This window comes from Metopolophium dirhodum, chromosome 1 (assembly GCF_019925205.1).
Source record: "Metopolophium dirhodum isolate CAU chromosome 1, ASM1992520v1, whole genome shotgun sequence".
Lineage (NCBI taxonomy): Eukaryota > Metazoa > Arthropoda > Insecta > Hemiptera > Aphididae > Metopolophium > Metopolophium dirhodum.
Window position 1 is genome coordinate 35,770,690 of NC_083560.1, and position 13,482 is coordinate 35,784,171.

Sequence of the window (13,482 nt, forward strand, 5' to 3'; positions counted from 1 at the left end):
TATTACTATTATAATATAATTGAATTTATTGAATTGCCTATAATTCTTATTTCTTACTTACAAATATAAAACTTTCTGTGTTTAATTGCTAGAATTAAAATTTTTTTTTATTATTGGGACTAGTTAGGTTTTTAATCATGTTTAAAATGTTGTACGTTATAAGTTACAAAATATATTAAAATAATAAACATGCTGAAAATACCTTGAACCTTGAAATTAACATATTATTTTATAATGCACGCTTTAAATCAATAACGTAATTATTTTTTTAATGGGTAAAATTAATCTATTTATTCCGTTTTTTGATGAACTAAATGTCGAGTCATTATATTTATTTAAAATATTATCTTCGAGGTCACTATGTATCATTGACAACAAGCATTCTAAACCTATATTATTATTATTTTTTTTAATTTTAGATTCTGAGCGAAGCAATGAATGTATTGATTTTATAATGAAGTGAATAACAAAAGAAAAATTAAGGAAAAACGGGAATTTTTACGCAAAATCTGTTTTTGAGAAAATCGATTTTGGTTTGTGGTGCAACTCTAAAAAAAATGACCGTAGGTACATGAGATTTTGACTGAATTTTTATATTAGAATTTTCTATACACCATAACATTTACCAAATATTTTGACTTATTTAAGGTTTTTTTTTTCTATAAAAAAGGGGGCAGATTGAATTCTAGTAAATGTTCAGAACCCGACCCATAGAAAATTACTGAGAACGCACTGTAACAGACAATTTGAAAGTGGTGCATCTAAAAGGTGGAGAAAAATTTCCAAAACAATGAATTAAAAAAATTTAAAGGATTGATGAATAATTTTGAATTCAATTCAGGTAATTGTTACCGATTATCATATTTGTGTCCTTTCGTTTTAGGAAGATATAGAGAATATACAGCCATTATCATATAAATTATATTTATTCTTAATTTATATTATACTAGAATAGAAGCATACATTAATGATTAATACATCATATTTAAGCGTGGTATAGTATAGGTATGAGAACAGTGAGTGAATGTATAATTTCATAATATACCTATTAAATAATGGTATTTAAATTTTGTGTTTTTAGTTTATTTAATAAATAGATAAGTGTTTTGTCGAACAATTTTTTTTTTTAAGGGGCCTCCAATTGGTAGTTGCACGCCGGCCTCCCGAGACTTAGATCCGGCACTGCATAAGTACAACAAAAACACAAAGTAAGTGCGTCATTGCATACACGTCTAGTCTGAAGATAATTTCCTGATTAATAACTGAAGAATAATCTGGAAAGTGTAGACGTAGGCACGGCTGGAATCGAATTATAATTGGTTATTGTTTTAAAGGTAAACGAACTAATGTTTATACACATAATTCAAGAACAAGGTCGTCCGATGATAGTTCTTACTATACCTCTACCTGTAAGAAAGACTCAACAAAAATTGATAAATTGCATAGACTTGGCTTATATACACCACACTTGGGATGTGGAGAATATGTAGAATATCTATTAGAACTACTTGCACTAGCACTTATATTATTATTGTTTTTTGCTACATTCAAATGGGTAATGATGTAATCTTCATTTTAATTATGTATACTTCCAGAAATACTATCAGTATATCTTTGATCTTCAAAAAACTGCTATAAGTTTAAGATGAGGTTTGAGATAAATAAATTAAAATAACTAATTGAACAAATTAAACCAGTATTTAAATTCATAATGTCTTGTATTATATAGGTACTTACCTCAATATGTTTTCGTTATCGGCCTGGTCCATAATTTATAAGTAAATTAGTTTGTAGATAAGTATCGAATATTACTTTTTACACTATATTTTTGCACTTTTAAATCAAAATGGTACAAGACACGAGGCCACGATGGAGTTAAAACGAATAAGTAAACTAATGGAAATAACAGATTTTATAGGGTATGGGTAAAATTAATTTAATATTTATTGTTTACAATGTTTAATGTTATTATGCCTTATCATGTGGTAAAATTACACATTGTGAATTGTTAAATCAACACTCCTCGGGTATGCATTCTAGTTACAACATGGATAAAAATAACGTCTCTATAAATCATTGTTTACGTCGATCACCGTCATTCAACCATTATGAGACATTTTTATCATATTTATTTGTATTGTATATTAAAGGCGTTGCAGCCAGTGCGTTTTTAGTACAAAAACGTGTCTTATAGGAAAAACTCTCATGCCTTCAAGAATAGTCGGATTTTGTCAGTTTTTTTTATTTAAAAGAAGAGAACATTTTGCAGGTCGATTCGCCTGATTTTCAAAATTATAATTATAGAAATCAAAATATTCATTTGAATATTGCACGAAATTTTTATTTGTCAAATGTATTTTTCTAGCACTGCTTAAAGTAAAATGAATATTCAGGCATTGATACAACCTGAGAAAATTCTCTTCTTTTAAATAAAAAATAATCAAAATCGAAATGTTTACAGAAGATAAGTGGATAAGTATTATAATAATGGTTGAAATTAAAATATAAAATATAATTTAAACATTTTATAGAATTATGGAAAATTGTAAAAACCGTCATCGACCACCTTAAAAGTTAAGGTTTATCTAATAACGATCTGAAATTAATTTTTTAGCAATATATTATTAGGTATACTAGTAAACTTTACGCATAATGCCTATATATGTAGGTAGTCGCGTAAGCTTTGATAGAAAATCAAGATAATATAGATAAATAATTATATTATAATTATATTCAACGTATCCCTATGTGCATAAAGGTGATTTCGATATCTCAGGGACTGTATTTTTAAGTCTCAAATGTGACATCGCATAATTACTACTATTTAATTTTACATAGATGATATAAAAAAAAGTGGTTATAATTATATTCTCTGAGATGTCACAAAGTGATTTCTATGCGATTTAAATTTGAAATAACAAATAGAAATTACTATTCGACTACTATGGGTGTTATTGTATGCAGAGTCGTATCGATCTATCAATTAGATATAATGCAATTGTCGAATGTGATGTCCCAGAGATATCTTGACATCTCGTCGTTGTGAGATAATCATCGAAAAAGTCTAAAAATAGAAACTATAAAAAAACGACAACCTATTGTGGAGCTCGTTGTGTAATCATCGAGACATCCAAAAATTTAATATAAATAAAAATACATAAATATAATTACATCTTATTGTAACTCCATACAATTATTGTATTATGGATCAAGATCGCATTCCATCTTGCTTAATTAAATAATTTTATATTAACAATAATAATCATATTTCTTCAAAATTAATTGACTTGGACTGTTTGAAAAATAAATGTTTATATATACCAACACTCAACAGGTAGCCAATCCATTGCTATCGCTCTACTCCATGAATAATAAAAAAAGATATGAGTACCTGCCTTATATCTATAATTACCTAACTTACTATTCTTATGTCAGCTCTTAAGGTATACCTACTAAGGTATACTAAATAATAAATAATCTGTTTCCTTAATGCTAATAATAATTAATCATTTCTGTACCTAATTTAAAGTTTTCCTAACCTAAACTAAATATTAATAAAGAATTTAATTTTTTAAAAAATTGAAATTAATAATTGTTATTGTATGAACTTGCATACATTTAGTTTGATAAGTGATAACCATATTATTATAACTACATAACAAACTAACAAATAAAGTTGATTGGATTAATTACTTACTGTATGTTGCTTGGTAATAATTAGTACTTAGTAGGTGGGTGGCATATAAGTTTTATACCTACCTACCTACTTTTTTCAACAATGTATAAACTTTAAGTCTATAAATCATAAGTATACCACGTTCCAAACACCTGACTATTACCTAATACCTATACGAGTTATACACTATGTTATTTCTATTGAGGTATCTTGATAGCGTGTCCCTGTAGGTGAGGCGTAGATAATTTAAGTTAGGGGTGTAGGGTTCCATCCCGACTCAGGACTTCGTGAAGTCAAAGTCGTAAACTTGTTTTGTGTAATTGTCATGCTTTTTTTTTTTTATCGTGATTAAAGGTCTTTGATTACAAAGGTTATTAGCTTAAACGTTTAATATTCTCATTTATTTTACAAATTGTTTTACATTATTTATGAGATTTAAGAGGTATATTATACAATATTTTTTTATTTTTAATCGTTTTTTTTTTTACAATAGGTTTATGAGATCGGTGAAGTTAAAGAAATTTAAAATATCATTTGTGTTGACTTCACTTAGCGCTTCCTCCGTGTATGTGGGGGAAGCCCTAAGCTTGTGTCGTTATTTATCCTACACGGGGCAGTAGAGTTTGAGGTGTTCTATTGTCAGTGATACTTCACATTGATGGCAAGTTGGCTGTTATTCTCGGTAAAATAGATGGATTAAATACAGGGACTGGAACCTTGATGATTTTTACAGGATGGTTCCTAGAAAAACTAAAATTTATTTTTCAGTTTCTTTTCGGTTCTTAAAAAAAAAAACTAATTAATCTATTTATGTATCTCATTGTGTAACAGATTCAGAGGACGAAAATATATAATTCATTAATAAATACATGCAGGTTCTTAAAAAACAAAAACTAATTAATCTATTTATGTATCTCATTCTGTAAAAGATTCAGAGGACGAAAATATATAATTCATGGTCAATACTATGGTTGAATAATAGTGGCCCAAGTTGAACTAAAAAGGTAAAACGTAAATTACAGAAATGCATGCAGGATTATAATAATTTATAATATAGAGTACCTTCAAAGGCCAAACATGAGGCAGTTTTTAAATTATATTGTAAACAACTTTAAGATTAATTAACCTATACATATTATTTTAAATTTAAAATTTTTTTTTTTTTTAGTTAAGTTTTGAGTTATTGATTTCTGTTGCATTTTGACCATACAAATTATTCTTTCCAATGTTTTTTTTTTATTTTACTGCTTAATGAATTTCAACAACATGGGGCATTCATGTTTTTCTTATGAACAACTTCTTACTCTATTACTCAAAATAACTGGGGGGGCACTAAGTTAAATTTTTAAAAATACCTACTAGACTATTTAGTATATAATATCAACATATAATAAAAAAAAAATAAAAAAAGTCTTGATGACCAATTAAATAATTATTATGTAAATAACATTAAAAAATACAAATAACAATAATACATTCTTGTTATGTATTAAATAATAAGTAGGTAACTTTTTTGTTTACCAATTAAATAAGTAGGTAGGTATTAGAATATGTAAACAACATAGAGTAGTCAATTCAACACACACCCGAACATACAACAGAATATTAATTGTATCACATTAATTAATTGATAAGAGATTTTTATGATGGTAAAACTAAAAGATAATATTTTTGGCCCAAGTTGACCTCGAGTTGGCCCGTTTGACGGTGGTAAATATTACACACATTCAAACATTATTTTTTAGTACTCATCAATTTGTACATAAAACATCTCCTTCTATGAGTATTAGTGTAAGTTTTCGAATTTGACCAAATAAATAGATATTAAACATAAAATTAATTAATAACAATTAATAGTTACGTTTAAAATTTGATGCTGCGACACTACCCACTAAAATGATTTTAAATGTTGTTAACAACACGTGATTTGTTTCACATTAATTAATTGACAAGAGACTGTAAATATACTGTAATATTGTGTAGCTAGTAGGTAGGTACATAATATTATTTTAACGGCATAATACCCTCGACAAGCGACTAAATAAGGTAGATAGGTAATAACATATAAGTGATCTTCTCTAGTGCCTCTGGCACCCAATTGAGTACCCACATAGTACATAATATATTATTATGAATTTGGTACATATCATTCCAGTGAAGTATTTTTCCAGCGTTATATTTTCTAATGTAAGGTATATTTATGTTATTTTGTAAGGTTTTTTTATTACCTACATTCCCGTATAATATTTTACTGTGTACCTAATAATTTCTGGATTATTACCTAAGTACGCAATACTTTCCCGATTATTTTTATTCCGGTTACATACTTTCCAGATTTATTAATTACTGCGTAATAATTATTGTTCGTTTGTAATTTTTCTCGTGTTAATGTGTAATGTTTTAAATCATAAAATCGTACCTACGCCATACGTGGAGGTGGAAAAAACAAACTTCTAATATTGGGGACCATTTGGTAATTTGTAACTATGAACCGATGAAACGAACAAAAGTATCCGTTACGGATTTATAATAATCCAAGACCGTGATTTTATAGTTATATATAGTTATGTTGTGTCTACCGGTGTTGTTATGACCGTGACCGTTACGTGGTACGGGATGCCGGTAGGACACTACTTTTTACCAAGATCAGAATTTATATATAAAAAAAGGTAAGTAAGCAAAGACGCACGTTGTGTAGATAGTTAGCCTTATATTTTGAACATGAACAATAAAATATAATAATTCGGGGAAACAAAAATAAAAAAACAGTGAATTGTAATTCTCTACCTTCAACCATAGAACATTATGAAACTTTAATATTCTAAGCTTTAATACAAGCTTGTCTTATACCTTTATAGAAGGTAGATAATTAATTGTTTATAATATAATAAGAACTTATACACTAAAAAATTAATATCTGAAAAAAAAATACTTACAATAACATTGAATAAATATCTTAAAATATATACTATCCGTGATCCGTCTATCCATTATACATTCATATCGTACAAAATTAAAAAATAAAAAACAAAAAAAATTGAATTTAATATTATATTTATATTTTATAATACTTTTGTCGCACCATTATCAACAAGAATGATGTTGTAAGCTTGGCGGTAAGACAAGGAGTTACGAACAATTTCAAGGCCATGAACAATTCTGGACTCATTAACATTGGACGCCCGAGAGTGTCGCTTCTATAATATTCTATGGTGTCACTTCTATAATATCATAATATTCTGTGGTTATATAGTTCCGCTTATCGCTAGTCGGTTGTCTTATGTTTTTGTATTTTTCGGGATAGAATATTATTTTTTTTCATTTTTACCGTGTGTCTGGCTAAATAATAAAAAGGTTATTTTCAAACATTAATTTTTAATATTATAAATAATATCTCATCAAATTTGTGACTGTGAAATCAAAAAGCTATGTTTTTCTTGGTTTTGTTCGTGTGCTTTGTACAGTACTCGGCGAGATTGCAGTAGACATATTATATTATATGTATTATACTTTAAGCATACTATACCTTTGAAAAATACGACACGCGATACCTAACCACTCTACTATTCTATGGGAATTAATTACCACGAGAAAACTTACTCCTCGAAACAAAATCATCGGTCTATAGGAGACAGGAATACAGTGTGTCGTATACATTCCAAAACTGAGTGATCGAGGCCACGTCCATTGATCGAATTCTTTTTTCTGAGTTCCAACTGCATGCAATACAGATAAGTATCTGCTGATAAGGCTAACTTCAATATCTGACTTGTCAAATTGGTCTTGGCGGTTGCACTTTTATATTAATTATTTTTAATTTATTTTTGATAATAATATATAACACTCTACGTTTTGAAAATGCATAAGTGTATAGTGTGGGATAATACATCTAATAACACCAAAGCCAATAGTCCAGTAGTTCTTTACCATGAGTATCAATTGGTTCTAGAAATTTACTAGCTGATTTTTTTATAATATTATTTACGTGGTTCATTATCCTGGTGCGGGATATTGTAAAATATTTTTGAACCTGTTTAGCCTAATAATTTCTACTTTGTGTTTATTTTCCTAATCTGACATTAGCAATTTATTGTTTTCATTGATATTATATGTTATAGAGAATGGTTTAAAGTTTTAGGAATTGATCGTTGTCATGAATGGCAACATATAATATGTAGTGATCATTTTTTAAAAGAAAACTATAAGCCAGGAAAAAGGTGATTTTTATTATATAATGCTATTCCCCAACCTTATGATCGAAATGGATTTCCTTCTAAGTAACATTTCTTGATCACTATAATTAAATTTTTCATCTTCAATAGTATTTTTATTTTTATATATTTATGCTACTCAAAGTAATGATGTTGAAACTGGAAATAATGTTATTTTACCAATGGAACAAAATATTATAAGGTGAGTTAATGAAAATTGTATTTCACTAGTTTTGTTTTTACATTTATTTAAAAATCTAGAAAATAGGCTTATTGTGATGAAAGTGATTACATAGAATCTGAATTTTACAAAGAGGAACATATTGAAAATGCTTTTGTAAATAATTTTAAATCACCAGGACGGTCTTCTAGACTGACTAAAATCAATGAGGATAATGTGTCGGTCAGTAAATAAGTATTGATATTTTTAATAAACATGGTCAATACAGTCTGATATCTTTATACTTTTTATGATTTTCCATGCTTTCCTTGTTGAATATGAAGGGCCTTGGTCTTCAACGTCCTGGTATCTCTTCTTTAGTAATTTTTAGTGCTTCTAATTAGACATCAGTAATATTTTTGTCCACTTATATTTATAAAAGAGTTAGTAGTTTGACCACCAATGTGTGTACTCTTTTTGGAAAACTCTCGTGATATAATTCTAGTGTATTGTTTGGAAATATCTACTATAAATAATCGGAGATTTGTGTGATTGTAAAATTTAAAATCAGAATGGTCAACTAATAACGCCCAAACAAAGCCATGTGTATATTTACTATAAGGAAATAATCATCTTGTAAGCTGTTAATTGTATCATAATATAAGAATAAATATGTACACACAACTTGTTTTGCATCATAGGTATACTGTACGGCCAAAGAGGTACTGAGAATTATTGATTGTAAAATATCAATAATTATTCTTAGCTAACACCTGAACAACAGTTGGGAAAGGTTAGCTGGGTTATCAAGTATTCTATAGTAGCGAGTAACATTCTGATTCTATGTTATTCACAACCAGTACTATGTAGTTCATTATTTTGGTTACAAAGACATAGAGGGATATATACCCTCTAGTTTCTACAAAAAATAGTCTTTAGACTATCCTAAATATATAGACTCCATACAAACCAAACTATTGAATGTTATATCACTAAAATATATATTTAGCTCATATTATATTTTAATTTGTACTTTATAATTGGCAACCTACCTGTTCCCAATATAAATATATTTTTTTTAATATGAATAATTTGTTTAAATTTTAAAGGACAATACTTTAGGATCTGTATTACGATGTTCCGTTAAAAACTGCTTTAACAGGCATTCAGAGAATCTTAGTCTCTTTGTCTATCGTTTTCACGTCTTCACGCTAAGAAAAAAGTGGATAGAAAAATGTTGAATAAAAAAAGATTCTACTAAAATAGTAAAACGTGGTACAAGAGTTAGTAGTACTTATATTGAATTACAATGTTTCATGGATACTGCATTAAAAAACAGATTAAAACCAGGCGCAGTTCTATCATTATTTCTAGATTATGGTAAGAAAAAATTAATTATTTGTTATTTTATTTTGTATTAACTTTTTAATTATTGATTAGCATTCTATTATTATAGTTGAAGTAATGTGGTATCACCCGTATTAGACAATACGCGGTAAACCAACTATCCGCCTTACCCTCGTATTCTCTAGTTAATGACACTGTCTAAAGTTAATTAGAATGGCACTGTTAAGTCGTTGAGGTACGATGGTATGCGCTTGTCAATTCTTAGTTCGTTCCTATCTAGTTGAAATGACTCAAAGATTACATATACCTTGGCACTATTCAGTTTAATAATATTTCATTGACACATAGTACGTATATCCCGGCGCTGTTCCTATAAAAGGTAAGAACGTAAGAATGACTAAAATAATGTTTAACTCGGGTTTTCAGGTCGGAAACACTTTTATTGTATTAAAACAAACATAAATAAAACACTTAACAAATTCAGATCGCCTAGCCCGTACTACGATCGGCGTTTCACACGCACGTCGTAGCTACGTCCTCGCCGAATCACTCGGCGACATCGGGGCCGTGCCTGCGCGTACGGCGGTGTTATATAGAAAATATTATTGTCGCCTCAGCACATTATTGCTTCGCTGGCCTGACCTATGTCAATAATTTACAATTTAAAATATTCCCACCTATATTACATATATATTGAATAATATTATTTTGACGACTGTCTGCAATATACGACAGTAAATACAAGGTTTTATTCATTTATTTATTTTGCTATATAATGTAATAACAAAAAGAAAAAATGAACAATATAATAAACTTTTTAAGATTTAATATAAGAAAGAAGATCGAATAAAGCAAATCCATGCAGTAAAAACACTAGTTCATAACCACAATTCCCTTTTCTTTTTGTTGGATAAACATGCTTAAAATAGTTATTGTTCCTCTTAAATCAGTTAATCCAAGATAATGATTTGGGAATGTCCTTTTAAATAATCTTTCTCTGATGTCATATTTCTTTTTTATAATAAAATTGTATTTGAAATCTATATAATAATTTAAAATTTAAATTCATTTTTTCAATACATTAGCACCTGATGCTTCGCCAGTGTCAATTAATGAGGTGTGTATTGAGTACATGTGAAGATCAATTCATAAGTCCAATAGATAATGAAGCTGCTGAACAGTCGTCGTCAGAAAAAAAAGAATGTACAAGGTAATATGTAAAAATTCTTAGCACATAGTCATAAAGTGAGTATGCATACGGGCCTTAATTTTATTTTGTCAATTAGCTATTAAAGGTCTGAATATAATATTAAACCTATCTAATCTACCAACTAAAATATATCTATCTACAAAATTATTTTATCAAGAAATTTAACAGAAATATTAGTATTATGATAGTATAATTCTATAAATGTAAGACATTATATACTCAACAGTCAATTTTAAACAAATTTTTATATAGCAATCTTCTTATTTTGTTGTTCTTCGAAAACTATTAACCGTAGGTACTAGAATTTTTCATCAAATGTTTATTTAATAATTTCTATACTTGAAACAGTGGTTGATTAAAATCATCCATATTTCTGAAGTTTAAATTTATATTTTAAACAGGATCTAATTAGAATTAAGTTTGAGTAGTTACTTTATAGAAACTAATTGATAATAGAAAACTAGGTATGTGGCACAAAAATATCAATGTGCAACAGACAAATAAAAAATAAAACTGTGCGTTACATAACTAAAATAAATTTTAACTTATAATTTAAATCCAACATTGAAATCAAATACTGAAAATATAATAACCTTTCAGATAATACAGCTTAAACTTCCATGAGAATTGAAGATTTTACATTGGATATACACGGTTTTATATTTGAAATGTCCAAGGAAGTTGTACTTCATAGACTAATAGTTTATATTGGAAGAGTGAACATCTTCATACACAAAACGCAACAGGGTTTTATCAACAAGACACTAATAATGTATCTGTGAAGAAAGTTAATTTTTATAATAATCTTGTGCCAACTTTACAAATATATGGCAAGAAATACGAACATAAAACGGCTATTACAATAAAGAAAGAGTCATGTGATCTTTTAGAAAAATTCATAGTATTGAAAAATGTTATGTTAAGGGTGGATTTGTCTTTCAACAATGTATAGAATATTTTGAAAATTGTTTACTTAATATGTTTACTGGCTGTCAAGGGTTGGTAAAAGATCGAGATTTGCAAAGAATTTTCAGATTGAGTTTACTGGAGGATCTTAATTCCTAAAATAAGACACTTGTTCTTTGAAAAACTATTAAGGTTTTTAAAATATATTTTGTAAAATATTATACCATATAGGTACACGGTAATTCACCAAGCATACTAACCCCGTTTTTTCTTTGCCGATGCAGTTAATCGAAATAGCATTTTTTGAATCATTAAATATATTAATATATTATAAACTTAAATGTTATTAGGGTAACCTCGTCATTAACAACAATAATAATATAACTATTTACTTTACACGTTTGTATACGCGCCACTTCCAATTTTTATTTTATCAGAGGCTAAAATGTATATAGGATTCAAGACCAACACCATATTATAAGCCCGAGGGTAGTTTACTGTTCAATGTTGATATAGGTATTGTTCCACAAGATCACATTTAAAAATTTCAGTAAAAATTTTAAATAAATAAATATGAACACTAATTCCTTTCCATTGGAAATCAAAAAAATCTAAAAAATATTATATAAATCATTCATAGTAGTCAGTTTTACATTATTAATGAGAGGCTAACATTTGGACTAGCTTATAGTCTGTTAATTGTTATATAATATCAAATATTGTACCAAGTATAATAAAATATGGATTTGCATATCAATATAATTGATTTATAAACACCACATAGGTATATTGAATAGATTTGGAACTGAAAAATAATCACACTCAGTACACCAATATAGTGTTACGACATGACACACACAGTCGACATATTTTTATTTTGTATTATTTTCATTATTTGGTATAGTTTGTTTTAATATGTAAGATTAATTATAAAATTCAATGATAATTTAGGTACTTTGAAACGTACCTATTTGTGTGAAAAGTGCATGTCGCGTTGTTACTAAATTAAAATGTATTAAAATATTTGCGAAAAATTTTCACGCCAGTAAAAAAAGTTCACTTGGGGTGCCAAGTTCATGTTCGACTTAGTCGTATCGTCTCCAAACTAGTGTCACCTTTTTGAATATGAATTGCAACAATTACCAACACTTTGAAATGCCAAAACGGCCAAGTTTAGTGGTTTCAGCCGGTTTAGTGTTTTTTGTCTGTAATCGTTGTTATTATATCAAATACTTGATATAATAATTGAGATAGGTTAGGCTTATACTATTTATACTATATACGTACGACAATTCAACGGATAAACCAAAACTATCGATTTCGTGAAATAAACACAATTTCAAATTCACAATAACTTATAATAATTTAAAAATTTGAGTAAAAAAAAATCGAATTCTCAAAAATCCATGAATATGCAATTATATGCACTATGTTCAAAATATGCAAAAATGTGCAGAAAAAAATTTGTTCTATTTAAACGAGAATAAGCCAAATCGTGGACAAATCCGGCAACCAATCAATTTGGACTTAAGGAAAAAAACATACAAATGCATATAAATCCTAGCCCTAATGATCTCTATTCATTCTCTTTACGGTTTTACACTACTAACTACTGTAACTGGTTAATTTATAGAATATTGTGCATCGCCAACAAGAATAAATCTTTTTCTTTTTAAAATTATTTTTTTATTAACCTGTACGTTTTTGATTTGTATACTTGTTATACTTATAATATAAACTTATCTGTACATAGGCCCTCGACGTTTCTTTAATATATTTATTTAAATTACTCCATTTTAAATGAAATGTGTCCCTATTAGCAAAGATAATTGTTAATATTTTTATTCAAAATTTCAGATAATAGATACTATACAATATTGTTATAAAGTAATATTAACAGTAACCCTTATAACATTTCCGTCTATAATATTGTTGTATAATATTTTCTGTGCATAAACAATATAATAACTAT

General features: G+C 27.8%; 1 pseudogene; it reads left to right on the forward strand.

Moving 5' to 3' along the window:
* The first annotated feature begins 6,265 nt into the window (after nucleotides 1-6,265).
* On the forward strand, nucleotides 6,266-11,669 carry LOC132937250 (uncharacterized; annotated as a pseudogene).
* Nucleotides 11,670-13,482: the final 1,813 nt, after the last annotated feature.